This window comes from Neovison vison, chromosome 1 (assembly GCF_020171115.1).
Source record: "Neovison vison isolate M4711 chromosome 1, ASM_NN_V1, whole genome shotgun sequence".
In the NCBI taxonomy this organism is placed as follows: domain Eukaryota; kingdom Metazoa; phylum Chordata; class Mammalia; order Carnivora; family Mustelidae; genus Neogale; species Neogale vison.
The window spans coordinates 237,241,791-237,269,165 of NC_058091.1; the positions used below are offsets into that span (position 1 = coordinate 237,241,791).

The following is a 27,375-nucleotide window of genomic DNA, read 5'->3' on the forward strand; positions in this document are numbered from 1 at the left end:
TGGCCTTAGGCAAGTCACTAAACCTCTCTGAGTCTCAGCTTCCTCAAATAAAATACTGGAGTAACAGGATTAAATAACATACCGCATTTATTACAGGGTCTGACACACCGTAAGTGCTATACAACACAGTCCCATCTCCTGGTCCTTATCCTTGCCATTCCAAACACCTACAGCAACCTCACAAGGCAGTGTGGCTCACTCCTTCCCACCCTTTTCAAATGCCATCTTATCGGTGGGCCTTCCCTTACGACCCTAGACAAAACAGGACCCCACCTCCTGTACTCAAACAGCATCCCCCCCTCACGTTCTTCATTTTCTCTTCCAGAGCACAAAGTACTACCCGGCATTTTATATACCCATGTGTTTAATTTTTTTTTGGTCTCCACCTAAAAGGTAAACCCCAAGAAGACAGAGCTTTTGTTCTGTCCTCTGCTGTAACTCCAGCACCTACAGCAGAGGTGCCTGGTGTAGAGTAGATGTTTAATAAATATTAACCGAATGAGTAAACAGAAGCTATTCTTTGGATGACGATGACTAGAAGAGCCATCAAAGACCACACAGGCCACAGTTCTGCACAGCCTAGGAAACTGAGTCCAAGAGATATCAGAGGACCTACCCTCCTCCAGTTCCTGCTTCCCCAGAATTGAGTTGTGGTAGAGGCTGAAGGCCCTAACTCCTGCTGTCTTGCTCTGCATCAAACCAGCCTGCCCAGACCAACAACTTGGCCTGTTGGTGCCCTGTGTTCCTCAGCTGGGGAATGGAAATAATTCAGCAGATGGCTCTCCCTCCCCAGTGCTCAGGACCCGGATGCCCCAGTGACTGGCAATCTATAAAAGCAAAAAGGACAGGTGGAGACACTGCAGCAATGCTGGAAATCCATCAACAAATGTGCTCAGAGTCGAAGAACTGCAAGACAGCTGCAGCACAGAGGAGCCAAAGGCCACCGCATCTCTCTCTCAAAATCCACCAGCATCAAGAACCCGCTTGGCCTTCTCCACTGACTGAAGGCAAGGATTGCAGTCCCATTTCTGGGGCTGGATAACTGGATAACTGGATGCTGGATAACTGGATAACTGATGCTTCCTCTTGCCTAGACACAAGAGGGATGCAACCCCAACTACCCACCATTCCTAGGTGGACAGCCTCTCTCCGGGTACTGACTTTTCATTTGTTAGGATCTTCTCAGGATCAAATGAGAAAGCACAGAGATAGCCCCTGGCCCAGTCCACAGGCACACAGCAGGCACATGGTAACATTAAATTATATGATGATGATGATATCTGGAGTCCAACACAACCCTCCGTCATCCTACGCCCATCTACCTTACCACCCCGTAAAGCTTAAAATTAAGAGTCTTACAAAAGAAAGGCACTATTCAGCCTTGGGAATCTAGCACCAGATAATTTTTTTTTTTTTTAAACTTTCCATGTTCCTGTTCAGGTAGAATGGAAAGAACTCAGAGCACACACCAGTCCCCCTCCTCCGTCCAAGCCACCATGTCTAGCCTCCAAAGGAAGATTCCAGCCTGCGAGTATGAGTCACTCAGGCACTCTTCTCGCAGAAAGGGAGATTTGGCCTAGAGTTCCTCAGAAGTTAAGGTGACAAAGGACCTAGCAAAAGTATCCTGTGCTCCTGTCCTTACCCATTCTTCTAACCAAATAATCAATTTTAAAGTACTAAAAAAGGACACCACCAGTTATCAGAAACCATTGACTAAATGAGTCCTGTCTCTTCCACTTAACATTGTGTGAGCTGGTCCAACTCCTCAACCCCTCAGAACCAGGGTATCCTTATCTGTATTAAGGGATAGCTAGAGGGAAGTCTTAGGGGGCTACTGTAAGGATTAAAGGAGGGAATGCACCAGGGTTCCTTATCTGTATTAAGGGATAGCTAGAGGGAAGTCTTAGGGGGCTACTGTAAGGATTAAAGGAGGGAATGCACCGTGCCTGGGGCATTAACTGCTTCTTCGAATATTCAAGCCAAGAACCCCAGTGCAGCCAATGCCAGAATCATAAGCATTAATTGCTCAGAAAGAACACTCTGTACAGCAAAAGGAGCCTTTCTCTGCACCACAGACCAAACTTGACCACTCCACCACAGACTGCAGGTTGGGAGCAAGCATTAACTCCACCAGAGCCTTTGGAAAATCATCCAAAACAATGGGGAAGAAAGCCAGGAGAGGTAAAAGTACATAAAGGTGCATCAAGGCACAGGTGGAACCAAGACCCAAACAGCTCTTGAAAAACCAGTGCCCATGTGGACTTGGTGGAGGATGCTCCTCATGAAATTAGCAGGTCTGAAGTCATTGTTGCTTTGAACTTCAGAGAAACTGCCATCTCTGATGAGTGGGAATTTCTAGAATAGTTCCCATGGCAGTATGGCTATTTGGTTACAAACATAATCTTCGGGATGAACCAAATCTAGACTGGGTGTTCCAAGAGCCCTCAAGAGGTTTCAGGAGCTGGTGACTTTCCGCTGCTCAGGGAACCTCCCCGGGCCTCAGTCCCCCCCCCCCCCCCCCCCCCCCCCGGCACTGGACCTAATGATTACTGCCTCTGCAAGGCCCTTGTAAGGCTAAACAGAACGGGTGCACGCTACGGTGCTTCCAGGGCTGGCCCTTTCTCTGAGGCAGCTGTTGAAAAAAAAAAAAAAATCAGAAAAAAAGGCAACTGAAACGCGAGCGGGAGAGCGGCGGGGGCGGGGGGCTCCTCCCGCAGGCGCCCCGGAGCCAGCCCGGGCCTGTGGCCTGGCCGGGGAGGCCGAGGAACCGGCGCCCCGCGGGAGCGCCGAGGCCCCGCTGCGCCGGGCCGGGCGGGGGCGGCGGAGGAGGAAGCGGGGGCGGCCGGAGCGCGGTGGGGATGTTTAAAGGAAATTTACAATCATTTCCTCTCTGTGGTTTGGTGACAAATCAACAACATCCTGTTCTTTTGTGAGGCTCCGGGCGCCTGCGAGGCGGGGGCAGCGCTCCGTCTCTTAAAGGGACACACACAGGGCCCCCTCCCCCCTCCTGCCACTCCCCTGAGGCTCCAAAAAAAAAAAAAAAGAAAGAAAACCAGCCTCCCCAAGGCGCCACCTCCGGGGGCGCGCGCGGCCGGAATGCGGGGTCTGCTGCCCGAGCCGTCCCGGGCCGCGACCCGGATCACGTCCCCTCCCCCGCAGCGTCCCCTCCCCGCGGACCGGAGGAGCCGGCTGCGGGCGCACCCCTCTGATGGATGTTGCGGCCCGGGGCCATCTCCCGCGGAGGGGGCAGGCAGGGGGCGGAGGCACGTCCGCCCCACGGTTTCTCTCCCTCCCCCGGCAACCCCTGGGCCGTCTTCGGACCTCCGGGTAGTTCTTACCCCCTCCACTAAACCCTTCGTCTCGAATTTTCCAGCCCCCAAACTCTGGATTTATGGTTAAAATGTCAACGTACGCACACGAGGTTTATAAAACGCCAAAGCGGTGAGAGGCTTCCCAAACTGTGGGAGTAATGAGAATCAGATGGCTAGGACCAGAAAAATAAAAAATACTCAACTACCCTCCTGGGATATCCTTCAATAGCCATCGAATGGGTAATTTTTTTAAATTTAAATTTAAATTTTTTTTTAAACAAGCACCGGTAACCATCCTAGGCCCTGTACAACAGGAACAGACAGCCATTGTCCCTGCCCCCAGGGGGCTTAGATTCTCAACATAGATGGATGGATGAGTGGATGGATGGACAGACAGAGGGGCGGGCGGATGGATGGGATTATTTCACATGCTGTAAATGGTGTAATAAAAGAGGGTGGTATTCTAGAATTGCAGCTTTCTATAGGGATACCTCCTTGAGTTAGTGACCAAAGAACAGGTTGAGGAGTCCAGCAATATTACCCAGAAAGAGACTAGAAGCAGGAGCAGCACCCCTGATCATACCCAAGACCACCTGAAGGGCATCCCAGGGACCGATTTCCCTCCCAAGGAAACGCCTTGGAGGTTGGCATACAGGATGAGAGACCTGGGTCCTTCTGGTCTGCCTGTATAACCCAGGCAAGTCCCTTCCCACTACAGACCTCACACTTGGTTCACTTAGAATATTGAACTAAATTCAGTACTCTCAACCCTGGGTGCAAAACAATTCTCCAGGGTGATTTTCAAAAGCAATGATCCCCCTGATCCCACCTCAGACCAATGGAATCAGAATGCCTGACAATGAAGCCTGGGCACTGGCATTTTTTTAAGCCTCCCTCGCTGACTTCAGTATACAGCCAGGGTCAAGAGCCAGTGACCTAGATGATCTCTAAAGTCTAGGTTTTAAAATTCAGTGAGGGAAAAAAAAAAGTGCAGTGAGATCTATTTGGACTTAGGGTATAAACATCCACATCATTGAGTACTTTCCATCTACCATATAGCACACCGGGCAGTATATTATATTCCATACATATATTTTATTTAAGTTATAGAGGAAAACACTATAAATTAGATAAGTATTATTAATAACCTCATTTTAGGAAACTAAGGTACAGAGAGCAAATTTGGTCAAGAGCTTGAATCCTGGGGCGCCTGGGTGGCTGAGTCCGTTGGGTGGCTACCTTCAGTTCAGGCCCATGTTCCCAGGGTCTGGGAATCGAGCCCCACCTCCAGCTTGGAATCCCTTCTTCTCCCTTTTCTCTGCCCCCTTGCCCATGCTCAATCTCTCTCTCTCCTTCTCTCTCTCTCTCTCAAATAAATAAATAAATAAATAAGAGCTTGAATCCTCTAACCTGGAGTGCCTTCCCAGGGACAAGAAGCAAACTACTACCTAATAGAGTTGTTACTCACACAGAAGAGCTACCAAGTGAAGTGCCTGGGGTACTCTGATGCAGGCACAGGACTGGCCTATAAGACCTCTGCTCATTCTGATAGCCTCACAGTGCGCATGCCCAGAACGCAGGTCCTAAATAACAGGAGTGTAACTCTAAGGAAATAGCCTTTCATGTTTCTCCTCATTGATCTCGGTCATTTTCAGAGATGATTCCCAATAAAATGTGCAGTTTTACCACAGGCAAACAGAGGAACCATCTAGCTGAGTGAGGAGAAAGAACTTCCTGTGTACCTCAGTATGGCCAGGACAGAAAACACTCACCCACCCCCGCACCCTCCCATATGGGGCCCACCACTACTCTTCCCACCTTCTGACCACCTTCCCATTTGTGCAGTTCTCTGAGAGGGCACCCAGAGAACAACATGTTAAGTGGTAGCTGAGACAGGTTCTCAAGGAAGTGAAAAATCTGTTGAATCAGGGGTGCCTGGGTGGCTCAGTGGGTTAAAGCCGCTGCCTTTGGCTCAGGTCATGATCCCGGGGTCCTGGGATCGAGCCCCGCATTGGGCTGTCTGCTCGGCAGGGAGCCTGCTTCTTCCTCTCTCTCTGCCTGCTTGTGATCTCTGCCTGTCAAATAAATAAAATCTAAAAAAAAAAAAAAAAAAAAAGATCTGTTGAATCAGAGATTAGGAAAAGGGGAAGATGACCTAATCTTATAGTGGAATACTGTGCTGCTGTTAACAAGGGGAGGGCTGTACAGATAGACTCAAAAGATACTTGTGATATACAAGGTACAGAACAGGATCTTCTCACTGATATTTATGTAAACAACACACACACACAGAGGAAACTAGCAGAACCATCTGGAAGGACAGACTTCATAACTGTTACTGGTGATGACTGGGCAGATGTGTGGGGTGGAGGTACACGGTAGGGCAGAGTGTTGCATTAATGACATACTTTCACTTTCTCTATTAATCACCATATTATTTAAATTGTTGACAACTGTGTATTAATTTTTTTAGACAAGGGGACTTCAATTTATAAATCAAAAGAAATACTAAAAAAGGGAGCATAAAAGCCTATCCTAGGCCCTGGGAATTCTGTCCAGGAGAGACCCCCACCAAGGTCATCATTGCCAATTTTCCCAGCCAGTGTTAACGGTCCCATCACTCTCCCCTGTTGCTTTCTCCTCGGTCTCTTCTGCATGCCATTCCAATGGCAGCCTCTTACACAGACAGCTGCTTCCTCTCCAGTCATGGAGTGCCCCATGGAAGTTCTGGGTTACAGAAGATGGATTTGAAAGCTAATGGCCCCAGTTGATGGAAAAGATGACAAAGCTTATTTGGAGAGAAAATTACCCAAGGTGCTACTTCCCAATAGAGGTGGGTAAAGGGTGTGGCATTGAAGTTAAAGGCTCTGACTTCTCTGTGCATCTCTGTTTGGTCTGGAAGCTGAGAAATGGAAACTGACATACCAAGACCAGAAGAAAAGAATAGTGCTTTGAGGTGAGAACCTCTTCCCAGAAATCCAAAAGGTTAGGAGTGAAGGGTCCGCTCAGAACATTGTATGCAGGATGGACCCCTCCAAAGAGGACCTGATAACTTGGCAACTTCATGGCCTACATGAACAGCACGAGGTGAATCTGTTTCCTCTTTATGTTTTCTTACATCTTTGTCGTTTATAAACAGCATAATGTTGTGGTTAAGAGTAGATGCTAAGAAGACAGAGAACCCAGGTGGGATTCTGTACCACTTCCCTAAGCCTTGACTTCCTCTCCTCTAAATTGGGGATAATAATAGTACTTACCTCATGGAGTTTTCTGGTGAGAATTAAATGAGATAATGTAGGAAAAGTCCTGAGCCCTGGACCTGGCACATGCAGTTAAAACTGTTTGGTGGCAGGGGCGGGGGGCAGGGGAGGCGCAGTGCCTGGGTGCCTCAGTCATTAAGCATTTGCCTTCCGCTCAGGTCATGATCCCACCATCCTGGGATGGAGCCCCACATCGGGCTCCCTGCTCTACTGGAAGCCTGCTTCTCCCTTTCCTGCGTCCCCTGCATGAGTTCCCTCTCTCACTGTCTCTATCTGTCAAATAAATAAATAAAGTCTTTTTTTTTTTTAAAAAGTAGCTGTTGGTTTTATAACTAACAATGACAACATCCAATAACAAGAACTATACCCCTCAAATGGCAGTAAGGAAGGTGACTGACGTTCACACACTAGTTTACACATCTCTAACATAAGCCCGAATTGTGGCCTCTAGAATTAGAGCTCTTCCACAAGACCTGTGACCACCAAAATCATAGATAGTTGAGCTTTCACTGCATTCAAAAATTGTCACCTTCCTCTAAAGTCATTCAATAAGACTCTAATTTACATTTGCATTTATTTTTGCTAGCTGTTGTACAGACTGATCAAGACAAATGAAATTCCTTCCTTCCATTCGATCAGGCCCAGCCATCTTGGAATCCTCCCAAAGCCCTTAAAAATAAGAATCCTCTCTTTCTTTTTCTTTCTTTTTTGTTTTGTTTTGTTTTTATTTTAATCTCGGTTCCTTCTTCCATCTGGTTAGGAGAAAGAAAGTTTCTGGGGGTAGGGAGGTTTAAACTGATGGGCCATTAACAGGATAACAAAGCAAAAGGAATTTTCCAGGTCACCAGCCAACAACTTTAGAGTGGTATTTAAAATTCGCTGGCTTAGTGGGAGGGAAAGAAGATGGTCAGGAGAAGGTGGAGAAGGACTTCTCCCAGCTGATGGAAAACTGAGGAACGCCCTTTTTTATGGTTAGCAAAACCAATAAACACCTTAACAAGCTGCTTGGTTTTAGGGCTGATCTTTTATCATAGTACTTAAGATGCAGATACTGTAAAGAAAACAAAGGCCAATCCACTGAATCCATAAAGAAAAGGTTCTCCTTGGTTTCAGATTTAGGGAATACCTGGATCCCTGCTACATACAACATATCCATAAATTTCTTCTGAGCCCAGTGAATAAATAGAGACACACACACACACACACACACTCTCAACACTCTCTCATACACATCCTGCCTTAGTCCAGCCGTGATGAAGTTCAGTAGAAGAGTCATGGTCATGCTGTGTATCCCCCACCCCAAGTTTGTATTTTGGAATTTTATTTGTTGGAGTCTGGAAGTCATTGGGGAGGCAGCTTCAACACTTAATTGGTAAAAAGAACTATTCTTCTAGGGATCACCTTTGCTGCTGAAGGGCCAGCAGAGTCCTGCTGAGATTGGGCAGCTGGGGCTTATCACCTCCCTATCCCACTCTCTCCTCTCCCACAGTGCACCGCTCTAGGAAAACCTGCACAGCCCAGACAGCTTCTGGAAGCCCCGCCAAGTTGCACAAGGCTGCTTAAGTAGCAGTTGCACACAGTTTTAGGTTTTTCTAGTACAGTGGTTTCCAAACTCTTTAAAACTCAGCAGAATCCTTGCCAAAAGAACACAAAGGAAAAACAGATTAAAACTATTGCTTCTGGTAAGAGCCAATCACAAGGTTGTTCAAACAGATCCCTAGGATTTAAAAAAAAAAAATCACTATTTTTGATTTTACAGTAATCACTGTACTATTACTTTTGGTAATTCTGTCATTACAATCAAATCCAAACTCCTCATTAGGTTTTAGAACCCTTTTTGATCCAGCCCGTGCCTACCTGGGCTTCATGCAGTTATTCTAATGTTGTCTGCCCTCTTGATTTACTCCTTGATTTTGGTGGTGGAAATCCTCCTCTAGCTTCCTGGGAAAGAGATACATGGGAGGTAAATTTTTTGAAACCTTGCATTTCAGCATATATCTTGCTTTTTGTTCTCTCTTTACATTTTGACTGGTAGTTTTGCTAGGTATAAAAATCTAGGTTGTAAATCATTCCCCAACAAGCCAAGGCCTCTCCAGCTTCCAAGTGTTTGAACTGGAAGTTCCTCTTGCATAGAACATATACTCCATGCCCACCCCCTCCCCTTGTGTATACACTTCATTATTCTTTTTCTTTTTTAAGATGTTATTATTATTATTTTTTTAAGTAATCTCTATACCCAAAGTGGGACATAAACCTACAATCCTGAAATCAAGAGTAGCATGCTCCACCAACTGAGCCAGCCAGGTGCCCCATACCTCATTATTCTTGTCAGGGAAATGGACCTGCCCAACCATATATCCCTACTAGTTGCTCCCACAAGCCAGTGCTACCCCCTTGTTATATTTCTTACACCATATTATCACTACCTATTTATTCATCTGTGTTTTCCCTAGTCTGTGAGCATGAAGGCTAAAAACACAGAGCCACAGTGACACTCAATAAATATTTATTGGACAAAGAAATACATGCATGACTGTGATTTTTGTTAGAAGATTTATTTATTCGAGAGAGATAGAGAATGAGCACAAGCATGAGTGGGACAGGCAGAGGGAGAGGGAGAATCTCAAACAGACTCCACTCTGAGCACAGAGCCCAACATGGGGCTCAATCCCAGGACCCTAAGATCACAGCCTGAGCCAAAATCAAGAGTCAGACACTCAACAGACTGTACCACCCAGGCGCCCCAGATGACATCTTTTATTATAAGACACAACATACAGTAAAATGTTTGACAAATTCTCCTACCACTTGGTAAATGCTGGGGGAGTAGAGAGCAGGACTGGTGTTGGAGAAGAAATGCCACCTTGATACTAACAGCATAGTAAGAACACTTGTAATTTCTTGTTCAATATGAGCCTTTCATAAGGACAGGGACCAGATCTGGCCTCTCAGTGTTGAGTTCCCAACAATCAGACCATAATGACAGCTTAATAAAGAACTATTGAATGAACACACTGGTCCAGACAAAGGGGGTCCTATGCATTACAGGAACAAGAAGACAGAGAGGAAAAGCCCCTACACTGTCTTACAGTCATAGGAAAAAGGGAGGTTTGGAATGAAAACACAATTCATCAACTGTTCCCAGCCCAACTCCAGTAGCAAACCCTCTCCCTTTCCCCTGTTCCAGATACAGGCATTCCCTTCTTTGGACACATGGATTTGAAGCTCCACAACTATATGGCTTGAACCCTCACTTTCACAGTCCGTTTATTTTCAGTCAGCAAGTCCTGTTCCTTCCTCTCCCTCTCTCCCTTTATAGCAGCTTTCACCCCGACCCTTTGGCGTCATTCCTCTAGTACCCCCAGTGAGGCCTCCATCACCCCACACCTACATTTTCTTATGGCTCCATCCTTCACTCCAAGTCATTTTGACACCTGTCAGATTAATCTTTCTGAAGCATCACTTTGCAGTGTCTCCTCACTGCCCCAAAATACCTTTAAAGGCCCTTGACTTCCTCCCATGTTAAGTTACAACTCTTCTGCCAGTTTTCAACCTTCAGAATGATTTCTAATGCTCTGTTTTTCCTCCTCACACACACCAGCTCACTTCTCACATATACTCAACTCTCAAAGATTAGGCAAGAGGCCTCACTGTTTCAGACACAACAGAGCATATTTCTGTACAACTTGTGCATTCTCTTCTCTGGAATGTTCTCCCCAACCCTCTCTTAATTCAATCCAACCTTCTAGACCTGATTTAAATCCTTCATCCTTTAAGATGCCTTTATGTACAACTTCAGGCCTTGCAGATCTCCCCAAATTTAAAATTCAAATAGTACTTATCATTTTTGCAGCCCAGTTACATCCACATGTGTGCCTTATATAAAACACTATATAGTCCACATGTGTTGGTGCGGTCTTCCCCAACTAGCCTGGCTGCCCCTTAATGGTAAGGATGTCCTGTTCTTGGACCTGAGGGCCCTAGAGTTCAACACAGAGTAGAATTCAGGAGGTGGTAAGAAAGCTGCCTTCAGAAACAGACAAACCAGAGTTAATCCCAGCTGTACCAATTCTAATTATGTGTATTTGGACCCTCTGAGCCTCAGTACTCTCATCTGTAAAACTGGAACAATAGTGCTATCCCATAGATTTGATGTGAAAATTTAAATGAGACAACGCTAAGTAAAGCAATCTACACAGTTTGGACACAGGGTAAGTACTCAGTAGCAATAGCTATTGTTTATTAGAGACTCCAATTTCTGTTCTTGGAGTTGAACTTTGGCCTTGATTTTGCTTCAGACTCTCTGTCACTGAGCCAGCCTTGCAAATAGTGATTTCCTGCCAATCCCTGTCTCTGTGTCCACTCTTGGCTGGTCAAAGCATTCTCTGTAAGCAGTGGCTAAGAGAAAGTTCCATCATGCAAAGTCATCTCAGGCCCCAAGAGTGGTTCCTCCTGCCTTCAGCACTACTGGATTCTGTGCTGCATTGTTTAGTACCTTTGGTTTACGAACCTTAGGCGTTTCTTTTTTCTAATTTTTCTTTATCACAATCATTGTATTATAAAAACAATACATACTCATTATTTTTTTTTAAAGTACATTTAGAGTATAAAGCAAAAGTCTCACTCCTCACCCAAACTTCATTCCTACTCTTTAGAAGAAACTGGTTAGCAGTTTCTCATGAGTATTTCCAGAAAACATGGCTATAGAAATGTATATACACATAAGCTTTTCTGTGGCTTTCTTCACTTAATAATAATTGGTCTGGAATACCTTTCTCTACCCATACCTGATAGGTTCACCACACACTGTACAATGGCAACTTAGATTTTTTTTTTTTTAAGATTTTCTTTCTTTCGGGGCGCCTGGTTGGCTCAGTGGGTTAAAGCCTCTGCCTTCGGCTCAGGTCATGATCCCAGGGTCCTGGGATCAAGCCCCGCATCGGGCTCTCTGCTCAGCAGGGAGCCTGCTTCCTCCTCTCCCTCTGCCTGCCTCTCTGCCTCCTTGTGATCTGTCAAATAAATAAAATCTTTAAAAAAAAAAAAGATTTTCTTTCTTTATTTGAGAAAGAGTGTGTGAGTGGGGAGGAGCAGAAGAGGAGGGGAAAAGAATCTAAAGAAGACTTGGTGCTAAGTGCAGAGCCGGATGTGGAGCTCAATCCCACCACTACCAGATTACAAATAGCCGAGGGGCGCCTGGGTGGGTGGCTCAGTGGGTTAAAGCCTCTGCCTTCGGCTCGGGTCATGGTCCCAGGGTCCTGGGATCAAGCCCCACATCGGGCTCTCTGCTAAGTGGGAGCCTGCTTCTTCCTCTCTCTCTCTGCCTGCCTCTCTGCCTACTTGTGATCTCTGTCAAATAAATAAATAAAATAAAATAAAATAAAAAAGAGCCGAAACCACAGACTAGATGCCCAACAGACTGTGCCACCCAGGTGCCCCTTAGATTTCTTTTATAAAAAGTGACTGAAGTTGATTTCATCAATCCCCTACACATGGGCATGCAGGATGTTACTACTACAACATGATGAACATCCTTGTATATATATTTCTGTGTACTCCTTAAGTCTTCAGGCTTCTGATTGCCAAATGAGACTAGATTGGGGGTGATTCATCAAATTTGGTCTTACCTCCCAAGTCTCCACCCAAATATAGCTTTCAGTCCCCAGTGCCCACTGACTCACTGGTTGGTGGTGTGACCACCTTCCTCTTCACTTTAAAATAGAAGAAAGAGGTCAATGGACGGTTTCCTCATGATCCCACTCGAAAAGAGTTCACAGAACCCATGTTGCTCCCTTTATCTGGAACCGGAGGGGGAATCCCAGGCATCGGGAAGTAAGATTTTAGAATCTGGCTGTGTTCTCAGGTAGTCCTGAGGTAGCTCCAGAGAAGGAAGGAAACGTGTTTTTGGTTCATGAGACATAATCCCAGCTGTTTTCAGTGGGGCTGAGAGGGATGTGAGTGTAACTATAAGGACAGTAGCTGAGACAGACTTCAGGTGGTAGCTGGCGGATGGTGAAGACACAGGGCTTTCATCAGCAGTGACTCGGCATTATTATCCTAGCCGACATCCGTCCCTTTACACTGTGTCCTTGCTCAGGCCAAGGACAGGATGGAATAGCAGGAACTTTGATTGCTTATCCCCAGCTCAGACTGACTCATGCAGGACCCCAAGCCAGCCCCTTACCATACCCTGGGTGAAAACTAGGGCTGTAAAAAGTTGCCCCTGGGATGTATCCAAGTTGTTTACATAGAACTCTATGACCCAGTTTTAAGCTTCAGTTAGCCCATTCCCCTATCTGTTAAAAAAAAAAAAAAAAAAAAGAAAAGTAAATACAACAATTATAGTCCCTGTGTTACACTGTCCTCGAAGGCAGGAGGTATACCAAGTGCTTAACAAGAATATGGGATTACATAAGTGTCAATAAACCTCTGATACTTGCTTTATTGATATCTCCCTCTTGCCTAACATAGTGCCGGATTCAGAGTAGGTGCTTAATTAAAATTTTTTCAATGAATGAATGAACAACCTCTTCATTTCTTAACGGCAGGCAGGAAAATTGCAAAATAACCCCCAAGGCCTTTCCAACCTCACGTCACCCTGTTCTCTTCCTTGTGATATGGAAGTTTACTGATAATGCAGTTTGATTTGGTTCACTCAATTCATTCTCTCTCTCTCTCTCCCTCCCTCAGAGAAAGGATGTTCTATTCCCCCTGCTTTGTCCTCAAAACCCAGCCACATCAAAGAATAAGCTCAGAGCCAAGGTCCTAGAATGCAGCCTCACCTCAGTAAGTCCTAGGACCATGAAATATCAGAGGAAGGAGGAAAGAAAATTCATTTATTCATTCAATAAATATACAGTGGAATATCTAGTGTGTCTAGAATTGAAACCAAAAGCTTACTGCTTGGCCTTGCCTCTACTCTCTTGCCATGCTGGTCTCTGCCTCAAACCCTCAAAGCCTGATTTCCAAATCCCTGGTGAAAATGCTTCTGGACAGGTAGTCCTCGGTTGCTCCCACTGTGAATCCAGGTGCCCTTCCCCACTTCTTGTTCCTCACTACCTCTCTCCCAGCACCTTTCTCCTTCTTCAGTTTCTCTCCTCTGCCCCTGATTCTTGCCCTCTGTTGTGAGCTTAACTGCATCCCTCCAAAATCCATGTTATAGTCCTAACCCCTGCACATCAGAATGTGACTGCATTTGGAGATAGGGTTTTATAAGGATTTTATTTATTTATTAGACACAGAGAGAGCGAGCACACAAGTGTGTGTGTGGGGGGAAACATGTTCCCCTCTGAGCAGAGACCCAATAAGGACTCCATCCCAGGACCCCTGGATCATGACTTAAGCAGAGGGCAGATACTTAACCGACGGAGCCTCCCAGGTGCCCCAAGATAGGGTCTTCTAAACATTTTATTTATTTATTTATTTATTTGAGGGAGAGAGCGAGAGAGAGAGAGAGAGAGAGAAAGTGAGTGAGCACAAGGAAGGGAGGGGAGAATGTCAAGCAGAGTCTGTGCTGAATGCAGAGCCTGATGGAGAGCTGATCTCATGACCCTGAGGATCGTGACCCAAGCTGAAATCAAGAGCCAGACACTCAAATGAGTCACCCAGGCGCCCCTGGAGATAAGGTCTTTATTTAGTTATTTATTTAAGATTTTATTTATTTATTTGTTAGAGTGAGAGAGAGCATGAGAGCAGGATGAGGCACAGAGGAAGGAGCAGACTCCCTGCTGAGCAGGGAGCCTGATTCCATCCTCCTCTATTAATCCACTTCCATGGCCTAAACTATCATCCCTCCCCTTCCCAATGGCCTTCTCAGGTTAACACATCCATACACTGAAACCTGAACTGTCATCCAGATCCCAGCTCCAAATTCCAGCTGCCTACCAGACATTATGCCTGAATTGTTTGGCCAATCCTGAAACCTCAAGGGGTCTAAAACCACAAAATCCTTGTAGGTCAGCCCAACCACCTTGCTTTACCCATGAGGAAACTGAGGCACAAAACAAAAATAAACTCGGCTCTCTTCCCAACTTTCCTATCCCTAAAAGCACTATCTGGTCACTCAAAAATATGCAATCATCGGGGCGCCTGGGTGGCTCAGTGGGTTAAGCCGCTGCCTTCGGCTCAGGTCATGATCTTGGGGTCCTGGGATCGAGTCCCGCATTGGGCTCTCTGCTCAACAGGGAGCCTCCTTCCTCCTCTCTCTCTCTGCCTGCCTCTCTGCCTACTTGTGATCTGTCTCTGTCAAATAAATAAATAAAATCTTTAAAAAAAAAAAATGCAATCATCTTTTACTCTGCCCTTTTTCCTCCCACAGAGCCAATCAAGGAACTTCCAATGGATCCCAAAAGACAACAGAGCTAGGCACCTCAGGAATGGTAAAACAAATATAAAATCTCTCTAAAGGACTACAATTTCAAGCAATGCATTCAAGAATGCCCATAAAATCCTAAGAAATGGGGGCTAAACCTAAAAACCACAAAACACAAAAGAAAACAAGATACCATAAGTGAGAATCAGCAGGAACAAACCTGAATAATCATATCCATAAAAATATGACATAGAAATTAATAAGTACAAAAAACGAGTAAGTGTGTATCTTTTCCTCTTTCTTTTTTCTTTCTTTCTTTCTTTCTTTTTTTTTTTTTTTTAGAGAGGAAGGGGGGTGCAAGGCGGGGAGGAGCAGAGAGAGAGAAAGATTTTTGGGGGTGGGGTGACTAAAATGACATAAGTTTACCAAGTGAAGATACAGAAAAAGCTCTCAAGAGTGAGAGGGGTCCTGACAGGACTGCCCAGGAGAGAGAGAGTCTCTTAAGCAGGCTCCATATTCAGCACAGAGCTTGATCTGGACTCAATCTCATGACCCTGAGCTCAGCTGAAATCAAGACTTGGATGCCTCATCGACTGACCCATTCAGTTGCCCATATTTCAAAAAATAAATGTGAGCCTTAAACATATGAGCCAAGGGTAAAAGACTAAAAAAGTAACCAAGCCAATTTTGAAAAAAAAAAAAAAATTAAAACTACGGTGAATTAAATAGCAGATTAGATACTTTTTTTTTTTAAGATTTTATTTATTTATTTGACAGAGAGAGAGAGGGGTCACAAGTAGGCAGAGAGGCAGGCAGAGAGATAGGGGGAAGCAGGCTCCCAACTGAGCGCAGAGCCTGATGTGGGGCTCCATCCCAGGACCCTGAGATCATGACCTGAGCCGAAGGCAGAGGCTTTAACCCACTGAGCCACCCATGAGCCCTCAGATTAGATACTCTTAAAGGCAGAGTTAATTTACTAAAAAATGGATCTGAAGAAATCTAAAAAATGAAAGATACAGAGGGATGAAGAATACAAAGAACTACATATGTGACATCGGAGGATAGAGTAAAATGGTCTAATATATGTTTAATTGTTTTTAACAAAGAAAATGAAGGAAAGAATAAGAAATAGGAGTGTTTGTAGAGTCAGGACAAGGACTAGAGTGAACCTGGGCTTAAAATGTATTTTAGACACTCACTCTCAGGGCCAATTCTGTATTTACACAAGCTCAAGAGTGAGGATCTCCTTAAATTTAGTGCCCTAGGCACCTCATTGGCTTCACACTGGTGCTGGCCATGCTGAGAATTTTTCCAAAATGTTGTAAGACAGCAAACTCTGGATTCAGAAGTCCCAAGAAAGGATGAAGAAAAACATATTCACAACTACTTACATCATAGTGAAACTGCAAAGGCCTGGGACAAATAAAGATCAATAACAAAGAAACTGATGTTAGACTGACCATAGACTTCTCCAAAGCCACAATGGAACCAGAAGCTTATCTCAATGTCCTGAGTCAAAATAACTGTTGTTTGAGAATTTTTTTCAAGAATTTAAATATGAGGGTGAAAGAAAGTAAATTTCAAACCAATGGAAACTGAGGTAATTTACTACCAACAGACACTGAAGGAAATCCTAAAGGATGATTTCAGGCAGAAGGAAAGCAATCTCAGAGAGATGCTTTTATAAGAAGGAACAGTGAATAAAGAGATTAGTGGTTCTGTAAACCACCAATGAACAATAATTTGACCATATAAAGAAACAACAATGTCTCATCTCTCTTGAAAAAAAAAATTAAAAATTAAAGAAAGATAGAATGAAAACACTCAACTAGAGCAGAATATAAAGAGGGAGGTAGGTAGAGACTTAAGGATTTAAGTTAATTTAAGGTCCTTGGGAGCACCTGGGGGGCTCAGTCATTACGTGTCTGTCTTAGGCTCAGGTCATGATTCCAGAGTCCTGGCATGGAGTCCGACATAGGGCTCCCCGCTCCTCGGGAAACATGCTTCTCCCTTACCCACACTCCCCCTGCTTGTATTCCCTCTCTTGCTGTCTTTCTGTCAAATAAATAAAATCTTAAAAAAAAAAAATTAAGGTCCTTGTATTAAATTGTTTAAGAGGGTAAAAACTGTGATTAATTTTTAAATATCTAGGGGATCCACTAAAAGAATAGAGAGACTGTACTTCCATGGCAATTAACAAGAAAGAATGGGATGACTGGGGGGAAACAACAACAACAAAAACACCAAAACAACCAACCAACCAAACGAACAAACCTCAGTCCACAGGATGAGAAAGTAGAAAGAAAAGCGAAAATAAAAACCAGCACCTAGGGGAGGCTAGGCAGGTATTGGGATAGCGGGTATATGGGAAATCTCTGTACTTTCCTCTCATTGTTGTTATAAATCTTTTTTTTTTTTTAAGATTTTATTTATTTATTTGAGAGAGACAGAGACAGAGATAGCACCTGTGGGAAGGAGAGGGAGGGCCTCAATTCCGGGACCCTGGGATCATGACCTGAGCCTAAGGCAGATGCTTAACTGGCGGCCCTCATCTTTGTTATAAATCTAAAATCGCTCAGGGGGCCTGGATGGCACCATCAGTTAAACATCCACCTTCAGCTCAGGTCATGATCCCAGGGTCCTGGGATCAAGCTCCACATAAGGCTCCCTGCTCTTTGAGAAGTCTGCTTCTCCCTCTCCCTCTGCCCCTCTGTCCCTTCCTTCCCTGCTCGTGCCCTCTCCCTCACTCTTGCTCTCTATCAAATAAATAAAATCTTTTTAAAAACATCTAAAACTGCTCTAGAAAGTAATCTCAACACATACATACAAATGACAAATAGGACAAAATAAGACAGAAAGAAATCTAACTAATTCAGTAATTTTCATTTCTCATACAAACACATGCAAACTGAAAGGTACTGCTCTGCCCTGAAAAGACAAACCTTGGCAGGCTGGCTAGAAACCCAAATCCAGTAATATGTGCTTGTTACAAGTAAAACAAGGGGGTGAGTTTAAGTAACTGCTAAAGTTTCCTCCCGCTTCATCCAGCCAATGTGATTTCCCCATAAAGTCAAACAGAATAAATGTGGTCATCCGAGGAGAGTTTGATAAAGGAATTATTTGCAAATATGTGGCCATACTGTAAGGAAATCACAAGGATAGTGTGACATTCTGGAACTGGGAAAAACTGGGCTCCGTTTTATCACCTCTAGGACAGAATGACATAGTCCCTAACACACACATTCACACACAAACATCCATAGCTTCAAGACTTTTAATAGCATCCTGTGGTCCTTAAGAAGGATAAAACTGCACATCCTAACAGAACCTCCAACGACTTCTATGATCTGTCCCCTCTCCCCTATCTCTAGCTGTTTCCAGGCCCAGAATCCACTGGATTGTCAATCCTTCAGTCACAGTGGCTTTCTCTTACATCCTCGGGTTCACCATGCTGGCTCCCTCCCATCTCAGGACCTTTGTGTGTGCTGTTCTCGGCCTGGAAGACTTCTTACTCCACCCTCCAAACCCACTTATCACCAGACATCCTTTTGGGCTGAGCTCAGGTATCACTAGATACTAGAGGAACTTCCCCAAAGCCCCAGCCTTCATTATATACATTCAGGGCATTGATACCTCTCCCGCAGAGCACTGATCACTGGCGTCACTTTGTATTCATATTGGTGCAGTTTTTGATGACTGTATGTCTCCCTAGACTGGAAGCTCTCTAAGGGTAAGAACGGCACTCTTCATACCCACATCTGTGCAGTGCCTGGCACCCAGTGCCTAGCAGAAGCTTAAGCAATACTGACAAATAAAGGAATGAAAACATCCTCACTAAGAGAAAGGCACTTTGCCCAGAAACAAGTGTTTCTTGTTACTTACGGTATGGAACACCCTAAAAAGCTTTCTCCAGTTTCATCACACAATTTGCATTCATTCATTCACAGATTACTTACTTGCCATTTCTCTGTGTTAGAGAAAATTAAACTCAGCTACCTTCAAAAGCGTTTCCTGAGCATAAAAACATTCCCTGGGCTGTTCATATGGCAAGAACATAGTAGGAAAGCCTCCAAGCCAAGGCAGTGGACAGCATCTTGGTAAACCCGATGGACACTCAAGGTGAAGGACAGGAAACGCCTTCCCATTCTTGACCCATCAGACTCAGCGCAATGGCAGAAGGATTAGCGATCAACCATGAAGCCTTTCCAAGGACCCTAAATGGTGGACAGGGCCACAGCCAGGGGAATCCAAATGACTGAACTCTGGGCATTTTGGCAAAATGCAGCTGAAGGAGCTGAGTTTGGTTGGCTTCAAACAATTGCTAACCACAGAAAAATCCTCTCTCTTAAAATTCCCATTTGCGGAAGGGACAACGGAAAGCATTTCCTTAGATTAATAAAATTTACAATCCTGTTCCCTCATTTGATTGACTTTATACATGGATGGTAATGGCTCAATGCCTTGGATTCCTGATCCTCACAGGATGAAAATTTTTAGATTCTTTAAGAGTATCAATAATAATAATAGCAGTAGCAGCTACTAATACTTACTAAATATCATTCTATGCCAGGCTCTGTGCTAAATATACACACACACACATACACACACACACACACACACACACACACACCCGTGTTATGTATAAAAAATCTCTTTTAATCTTCAAGTAAATTAGTTCATGGTGGTCTCCTGCTTAAGACTCTTCAATGAGAGGCACCTGGGTGGCTCAGTAGTTAAACCTCTGCCTTCGGCTCAGGTCATGATCTCAGGGTTCTGGGATCAAGCCCCGCATCAGGCTCTCTGCTCAGCAGGGAGCCTGCTTCCCCCACCCCTGCCCTGCCTGCCTCTCTGACTACTTGTGATCTCTGTAAAATAATAAATAAATAAAATCTTTTTAAAAAAATTTTTTAAAAAGACTCTTTAATGATCTCCACTGTTACTAATATAAAATGTGGAGAGCCATGACTTAGCGGAGTGTGCAACTCGATCTTGGTGTTGTGAGTTTGAGCCCCATCTAGGGTGCAGAGATTACTTAAAAGTAAAACCTTAAGGGGCGCCTAGGTGGCTCAGTGGGTTAAAGCCTCTGCCTTAGGCTTGGGTCATGATCCCAGGGTCCTGGGATCGAGCCCCACATTGGGCTCTCTGCTCGGCAGGGAGCCTGCTACCCCCCCCCCCCAAACCCCCCACCCCTGCCTACTTGTGATCTCTGTCAAATAAATAAATAAAATCCTTTTAAAAAAAAAAAATAAATAAAACCTTTAAAAGGGGAGGGGGCACCTGCAGTGGCTCAGTTGATTAAGCCTCCAACTCTTTTTTTTTTTTTTAAAGATTTTATTTATTGATTTGACAGAGAGAAATTACAAGTAGATGAAGAGGCAGGCAGAGAGAGAGAGATAGGGAAGCAGGCTCCCTGCTGAGCAGAGAGCCCGATGCGGGACTCGATAAGCCTCCAACTCTTGATTTCGGCTTGATCAGGATCTTAGAATCCTTACGATCAAGCCCCGCATTGGGCTCTGTGCTCAGCAGATTCTGGTTGGGATCCCCTCTCCCTCTCTCTCTCTCTCTCTCTCTCTGTCCCTCCCTCCACCGACCACTTACTCTCTCTCTCTCTCAAATAAGTCTTTAAAAAAATAATTTAAAAATTAAAAAACAGTAAAATAAAACACAGACTCCTTAGCCTTCAAGGCCCTGTACCACCTAGCCCCTGCCTACTTCCGCTGCTGTATTCCAAGCAGCTCACCCATCAGTCAGTTAGCTCCAGCAGGATCAACCTTCTTTCTGCAACTCACGTACACCAAACTTGTTCCTACCTCATGGCCTTGGCACAGCTGACCCCTCTGCACGGAGTGCTCTTCCCTCAGAGCCACCCACCACTGCCTTTTTCTGGTAATCCGGGTCCTATCTCAGTCACTACCACCCTGACTCCCCTACGACCCTCCCCCCATCACTTGGTCAGAGCACCCTATTTTACTGCCTCTATAGCTTGTATCACTATCTGAAATTATCTTAATTATCTGCTTCATTATTATCTGCCTCCTCTAACTAGAACATATATTCCATGACCAAAGCCTCGTCTGTCCTGTTCACCCCTGAATTCTCAGTGTCCAGAACAGAGCAGCACACAAGAGGCATTCCACAAATGTTTCTCAAGTAAAGGAATGGGTAAAAGACTCTGTGAGATAAGAACTACTGTGCTTAACCAATTTTACAGATGAAGTGATATTGGGTAACTTGCCCAAGGTCACAGAGATGGGAGGTAAAGAGAGGTGCTGAGTAACAACTGAACCCACTTGTGCTTTTATTTTATTTTATTTTATTTTTAAAGATTTTATTTATTTATTTGACAGAGAGATCACAAGTAGACAGAGAGGCAGGCAGAGAGAGAGAGAAGCAGGCTCCCTGCTGAGCAGAGAGCCCGAGGCGGGACTCGATTCCAGGACCCTGAGATCATGACCTGAGCCGAAGGCAGCGGCTTAACCCACTGAGCCACCCAGGCGCCCCAAACCCACTTGTGCTTTTAATCACTACACAAATTGAGACTCATTCCACGAATCATGTCATGATTATCTCCCCTCTATTCATTCTTTTTTTTTTTTTTTAAAGATTTATTTATTTTAGGGAGAGAGAGAGAGTGCTTGCGTGAGAGCAGGAGGGGCAGGGACAGGGGGAAAGAGAAGCTCAAGCCGACTCCGTGCTGAGAACAAAGCCCCGTCTGGGGCTCAATCGCACAGCCCTGAGATCACAACCTGAGCAGAAACCAAAAGAGTCAGACTCTTAACAAACTGTGCCACCCAGGTGCCCCTCCCCTCTATTCATTCTTTGCATAGAACCTGGCCCAAGAGCTAGGCAGCAAGGAAACATAACAAAGCAGTACAGAGTGTGAATTACTACAACCACGTGAGATAATTGGGAGTACTCACTGAAGCCAAACCAGTCCTCAGTGTATATCCACAGATACAGAAACGTGTTCAACAAAAGTCATGTACAGAATTATTAACAGAAGCAACATTCTTTTAAGATTTTAAGTCATCTCTATATCCAACATGGGGCTCAAACTCACACCCCCAAGATCATGAGTCACATGCTCCACCAACTGAGCCAGCAGTATTCTTTTTTAAAATTTATTTATTTATTTATTCTCTTTGTGTAGACTCCACGCCCAACGTGAGGTTCAAACTCAGGACCAAAAGGTTAAGAGTCACATGCTCTGCCCACTGAGCCAGCCAGGTCCCCCAAGAAAAAGCATTCTTTTTTTTTTTTTTTTTAAAGATTTTATTTATTTGTCAGAGAGAGTGAGAGAGAGCACAAGCAGGCAGAGTGGCAGGCAGAGGCAGAGAGAGAAGCAGGCTCCCTGCTGAGCAAGGAGCCCAATGTGGGACTCGATCCCAGGACCCTGGGATCAGACCCGAGGCAAAGGCAGTGGTTTAATCAACTGAGCCACCCAGGTGTCCCAAGAAAGAGCATTTTTTAAAGTAAACACTGGAGGGGCACCTGGCTGGCTTAGTCAGTTAAGCATCTGACTTCAGCTCAGGTCATGATATCAGGGTCCTGGAATCGAGCCCTGGGATCAACTCCCACGCAGGGCCTGGGCTCACCGGGGAGTCTGCTTGTCCCTCTCCCTCTGCCCCTACCCCCAGCTTGTGCTCTTTGTGTCAAAAAATAATATGAAATCTTAAAAAAAAGTAAACACTGGAAACAATATATATATTCATCAAAAGTAGTATGAATAAATACACTGCAGTACAATTATGTAGCAAAATAGTAGACAGCAATGAAAAAGAAACTTTAACTATAATCAACCACATGGAAGAATCTTACACAAAAAAAGGTTATCTCCTATACAATTCCATTTATAGAAAGATCATCCTAAAAGTCAAGATAGTGATTACTATTGTGGGTAGAGGTGGGGTATGGTGGTGGTTGGGGATGGGAAGAGCATGAATGTGGCTTCCAGAACACTGGTAGTGTTTTCTTTCTTGACCTGTCCCTAATTCCATAGTTGTGTTCATTTTGGGAAAATTTTACTGAGTTGTACACTTGATTTATGCAATGCTGAATCACATGAAATTTATGTTGAATTGCATAAAATTGCCGTCTTTGTACGTGAGAATGGCCGCATATCGGCAATTTCATGAGTTTAATTAATATGTTATACTTTTAAAAAAAAGATTACTTAAGGAAAAAAAATCTTATCTGGTTGAATTGCTTTGTACACAGCTCCGTAAAAAGTGGTTTTGAGAAAGAGCCTATGCCTTCCAAGGACTCCCTGGCAGGTGGTAAACAGGCTCAGGATGGTTGTAAATTCTCCCCCAGGGCCTGAGGCTGGTGCATTTGGCTGTGTACTCCAGAGTCCACCGCCTGAGCCAGCCCCAGTATGATGCAAGTCAGCTGGAGGAAGCCAGAATACCTAAAGCAGAGATGAGCAACTCCAGCCTTGGGCCCAAGGTGTCAGTGTTCCTGAAACACATCCGTTCTCGCTTGCCCTAGTGTCTGCACTCAAGCCGCCCTCCTTCCTAGGTATTTCCATGACTCTAGCTCCTCAGCCTTCAGACTGCCCAGAGAGGCTTTCCCCATCCTCCCTAAAGGGGCCAGCTCCATCCCCCAACCATAGTCACATCCCTTTGTTATTACTTTTGTAGATTTAACCAACATCTAAAATTATTATTATTTGGGTGTTTATTTTTGATTATCTGCGCCCCCCCACCCCCCATTAGATAGGCTAAGCTGTATTAGAACAGCGGATTCCTAAAATTTCTTTACTCTTGTATTCTCAGGGACTGGCATGGCACCTGGGACTTGGAAAGTGTTTAAATATTGGTTGAATGATGAGAAAACGAATAAATGACCAATGAAGTGGCATCAATGGATGTCAGGGAAGAAAAGGTGGCCAGAAGCACAACTGTCATTCAGAAAGGACACAGTCCCTATTGCTCTCCTGAAGCAAAAGGGACCTTCAGAAAGTTGCTGAACCCCCAAGTCTAGACATTCATTCATTCCTTGTCCCTGTGTTTTCCCAGGGTGCCCATTCTGTTATATGAGGGACTGAAGCATTTATGAGGTATTTACGTGAACCATTGTACAGAGTAAGAATAAATCATCATGCCCGTTATATAGATATGATTGAGGGTGTAAAGGATCTCACCTGAGATCCATCAATAATTAAGTGTCCAATTACTTTGGACAAAGTCTAAGTCTGTTTATTCCTAAAGCCAGAACTTGCTAACTACTATATCACCTGATTTTTCAATGTTACTAGGGAATTTCTGTGATTTGCAAGCAAGGACCAAGGGGGCTATTCTTGGGCATTTTTTCCCTTCTCTTTCTGTTCATTACTCTCAAAGGTTGCTTTTGATTTAGCTCCCACACCTGAAATGAACAGTGTGCTTGCATTTTATGTGACTTTGAACAATGGCAAATCTGAAATATATTCACAAGAATATATTCTTGTGCCACAGAAGTATATTCACGAAAATCTTGACTCGGTAGCCAAAACTGATAGCATGCAAATCTGACTTCACATTCATACCTTCACATTCATCATACCATTGGTTGAATGATGAGAAAACGAATAAATGACCAATGAAGTGGCATCAATGGATGTCAGGGAAGAAAATGTGGCCAGAAGCACAACTGTCATTCAGAAAGGACATTTGTTCTTGGATTACGTGAGGTCTTCTGGAATGCTTTTTTCTCATACAATTCTACTGCCCTGCTCAGCAAACAGTGAAAATCAAGGGTCTTGTAGGAAAAATGGGGCAAAGGAAACCAGAGACCTGTATTATCACAACCAACTTAAAATCTTAAAATAATCCTGTCACACAGGTTAATTCAAGGACCACAAAGATCTCTATGCACTTGGTTCTGAGCTAAGTTACTTGAAACACATCACCTTTAGTGCTCACAACTCTCTGAAGCAGATACTGTGCCATCATCGCCTTTTTTACAATGGAGGCTTGAAGAGATTAAGAATTATGCAAAGTCACCAAGTGCTTAATAGAACAGAATCATCATGCAGTATACATTCAGCATTATATCACACATGTGCTACCGTGGAAGTTCAAGCATCAATTTTGGCCATGTTAAAAGCAACTCCTGGGTGAACTATTTAAGATACTGAGCCACACAGCTGAAAATACCATAATTTTGTTCTGCAAAACTGTACTAGTTAAGTCAGTGATGACAGCCACAGTATTACTGTTTTAACTGTTTATTAACAATGAAAACATTGTGCACAGTTTAGGTTATTTTTCTTTCTGAGGTTTTGATACATCCCCATGAAATGGACTCCTCTTAAAATTCTAACTCATGGGGCGCCTGGGTAGCTCAGTGGGCTAAAGCCTCTGCCTTCGGCTCAGGTCATGATCCCAAGGTCCTGGGATGGAGTCCCCCATTGGGCTCTCTGCTCAGCGGGGAGCCTGCTTCCTCCCCTCTCTCTGCCTGCCTCTCTGCCTACTTGTAATCTCTGTCTGTCAAATAAATAAATAAATAAATCTTTAAAAAAAAAAAATTCTAACTCATTCCTTGCACCAAAATGGCCGAGTATGTTGAATAATCCCTAAATGCAGATTTGGTGTTTGCAATTTGCCAGACGCTGTTCTAAGGGCTTTATGTACATTTTTCCATTCAAGTTCCACTCAACCCTCTGTGGTAAGCACTACTGTTAGTTTTCATATTATAGAGGGGGAAACTGAGATACATGAAGTTTGGATCACTTGTTCAAGGCTTGTAAGGGTAGGACTGAACCTCAGCAGTCTGTGCTCAGTATCTGCACATCTGTCTTTCAAGGTATTAGCCTTCAAAACTGAAACAAATGAACACACTGAGCCAGAAAGCCTAGGAGCTAGGGCCAGAGCAGGGCTCTAACTCAGGCCTGACATACCATCCCTTCCTCAAGGACTAGGGTACCCCAACCTATCTTCAGTTACTCTAACAGTCCTTGAGACTTCTTTCTGCGTCTGAGCCTTCTGCCACTGAGCTTGACAGAGACTGCATTCTGCAGATCTGAGCTGCAGGAAAACTTCTCCAAAGCCCCTAGGTTCTGTCCCTCTACTTTGCTCTCTGCACTCTCTATTGCATCACTGATGTTAACTGTAATTAAATCAGTCTTCCATCAATTGTTTGTTTAATGTCTTCTGTCCCTTACTTGACTACAGGGGAAGCAGGTAATCTGTTTGGGTTAAGGGGCTTGGTTTCCAGTGCTTAGTACGTGCAATAAGGCTGAGAAATGTCAAGTGAATATAGAAATGAATGAGGGCACTGATGGAAGATTATAGGGGAAAGCACACCCCACCCCCCACCCTGCCCTGGCCCCCTTACCACTGACTGAGAGCTCTATAAAGGCAAAAATTGTGTCTGCTTCTTTTATCACTATAACCCCAACACCTGGCACTGTGCCTGACTCACAGGAAGTGCATAATAATTTTTGGTGGAATTAAATAGTTAAAACATAGCCTCTGACCTCTTATCTGACAAAGAAGGAGGGTAAGACCCAGAATACAGTTTTTTAAAGCAACAGTACATATGAAAACATGCTGAGCACAGGCATGGTACATAGCAAGTGCTCCATGAATGTCTGCCATTGAATTGGAATTCCTGCCTCTCCTAACTCCCACTAACTCAACTTCCAGGTCTTGGCAAGGCCAGGGGCTTAATAAGAGGGCCAAGCCCAGAAGTGAAGCCACTCTCCTCCCCTGGCCATGATCTGGTAGGGTTGAAAATGTTTACATTGACGTGGGGGTGAGAGGACTGTAATTAGCACAAGCAAGAACGCAGGGCCCTTAGGATCTGCCTCTAGCAGAAAAGTTATACCTGGGTAGGAGACAGTCCCTTAGGAGTAAACAAAGTCAGATGAAGTAGAAGAGAAAAAAATGCAAGGCCTACTGGCCACCCAATCCAAAAGAACAAATTTGGCACCTTCAGCCTGCCAGGACCAAACATCATGCATTCCCCTGTCACCTTTCACTCTGTCCCCCTCACCCCTAGCCACTGGCCTCTGGGCTGCTACAGAGGTTTAGAACACAAAACAGAATGGGTCATGATGCTGCTTAAAAGCCTTAAGAGGATAGTATATGAACTCCTCACCAGGCCAACTTCCACCTTGTTTGCCAAGCTGTGGCCGCAGAGGCCTACTGTCTGCACTTCCACGTCAGGTCTTCCCCACAAAGGGCTTCCACCAGGCTCCCTCAGCCCAACTTATCTCCTCCCTCAGGCTCACCGCTTCTCAGATTTCAGGTCTCAACACAGTCCCTCTCCCAACACTTATCATAGCCTCAAATTGCTCAGTCTGCCTGTCTCCTCAAGATTGTGAGCTTCACAAGGGCAGGGAACACTATCTGTCTCTTACCACTGAGTCCCCAGAGTCAGGGCAGACTCCTACTCAGAATAATATGCAAATGCATGAATGAATGAATGAACACATTTCTTGTAACATCTGCCCCAAACCTCTCTTTAGGTTCCAAGGAGAGGCAGAATATAATCCTTATTTACCTCCCAGACA

General features: G+C 44.5%; 1 long non-coding RNA gene across 1 annotated transcript in view; it reads right to left on the reverse strand.

Annotated features, from left to right (window-relative positions):
* Positions 1-27,375, reverse strand: part of LOC122901385 — a 42,373-nt gene that overhangs the window by 12,950 nt on the left and 2,048 nt on the right. Inside the window, exon 2 of the long non-coding RNA XR_006383469.1 lies at positions 8,429-8,512. This is a non-coding gene — a long non-coding RNA (uncharacterized LOC122901385). The remainder of the gene's footprint in view (positions 1-8,428; positions 8,513-27,375) is intronic.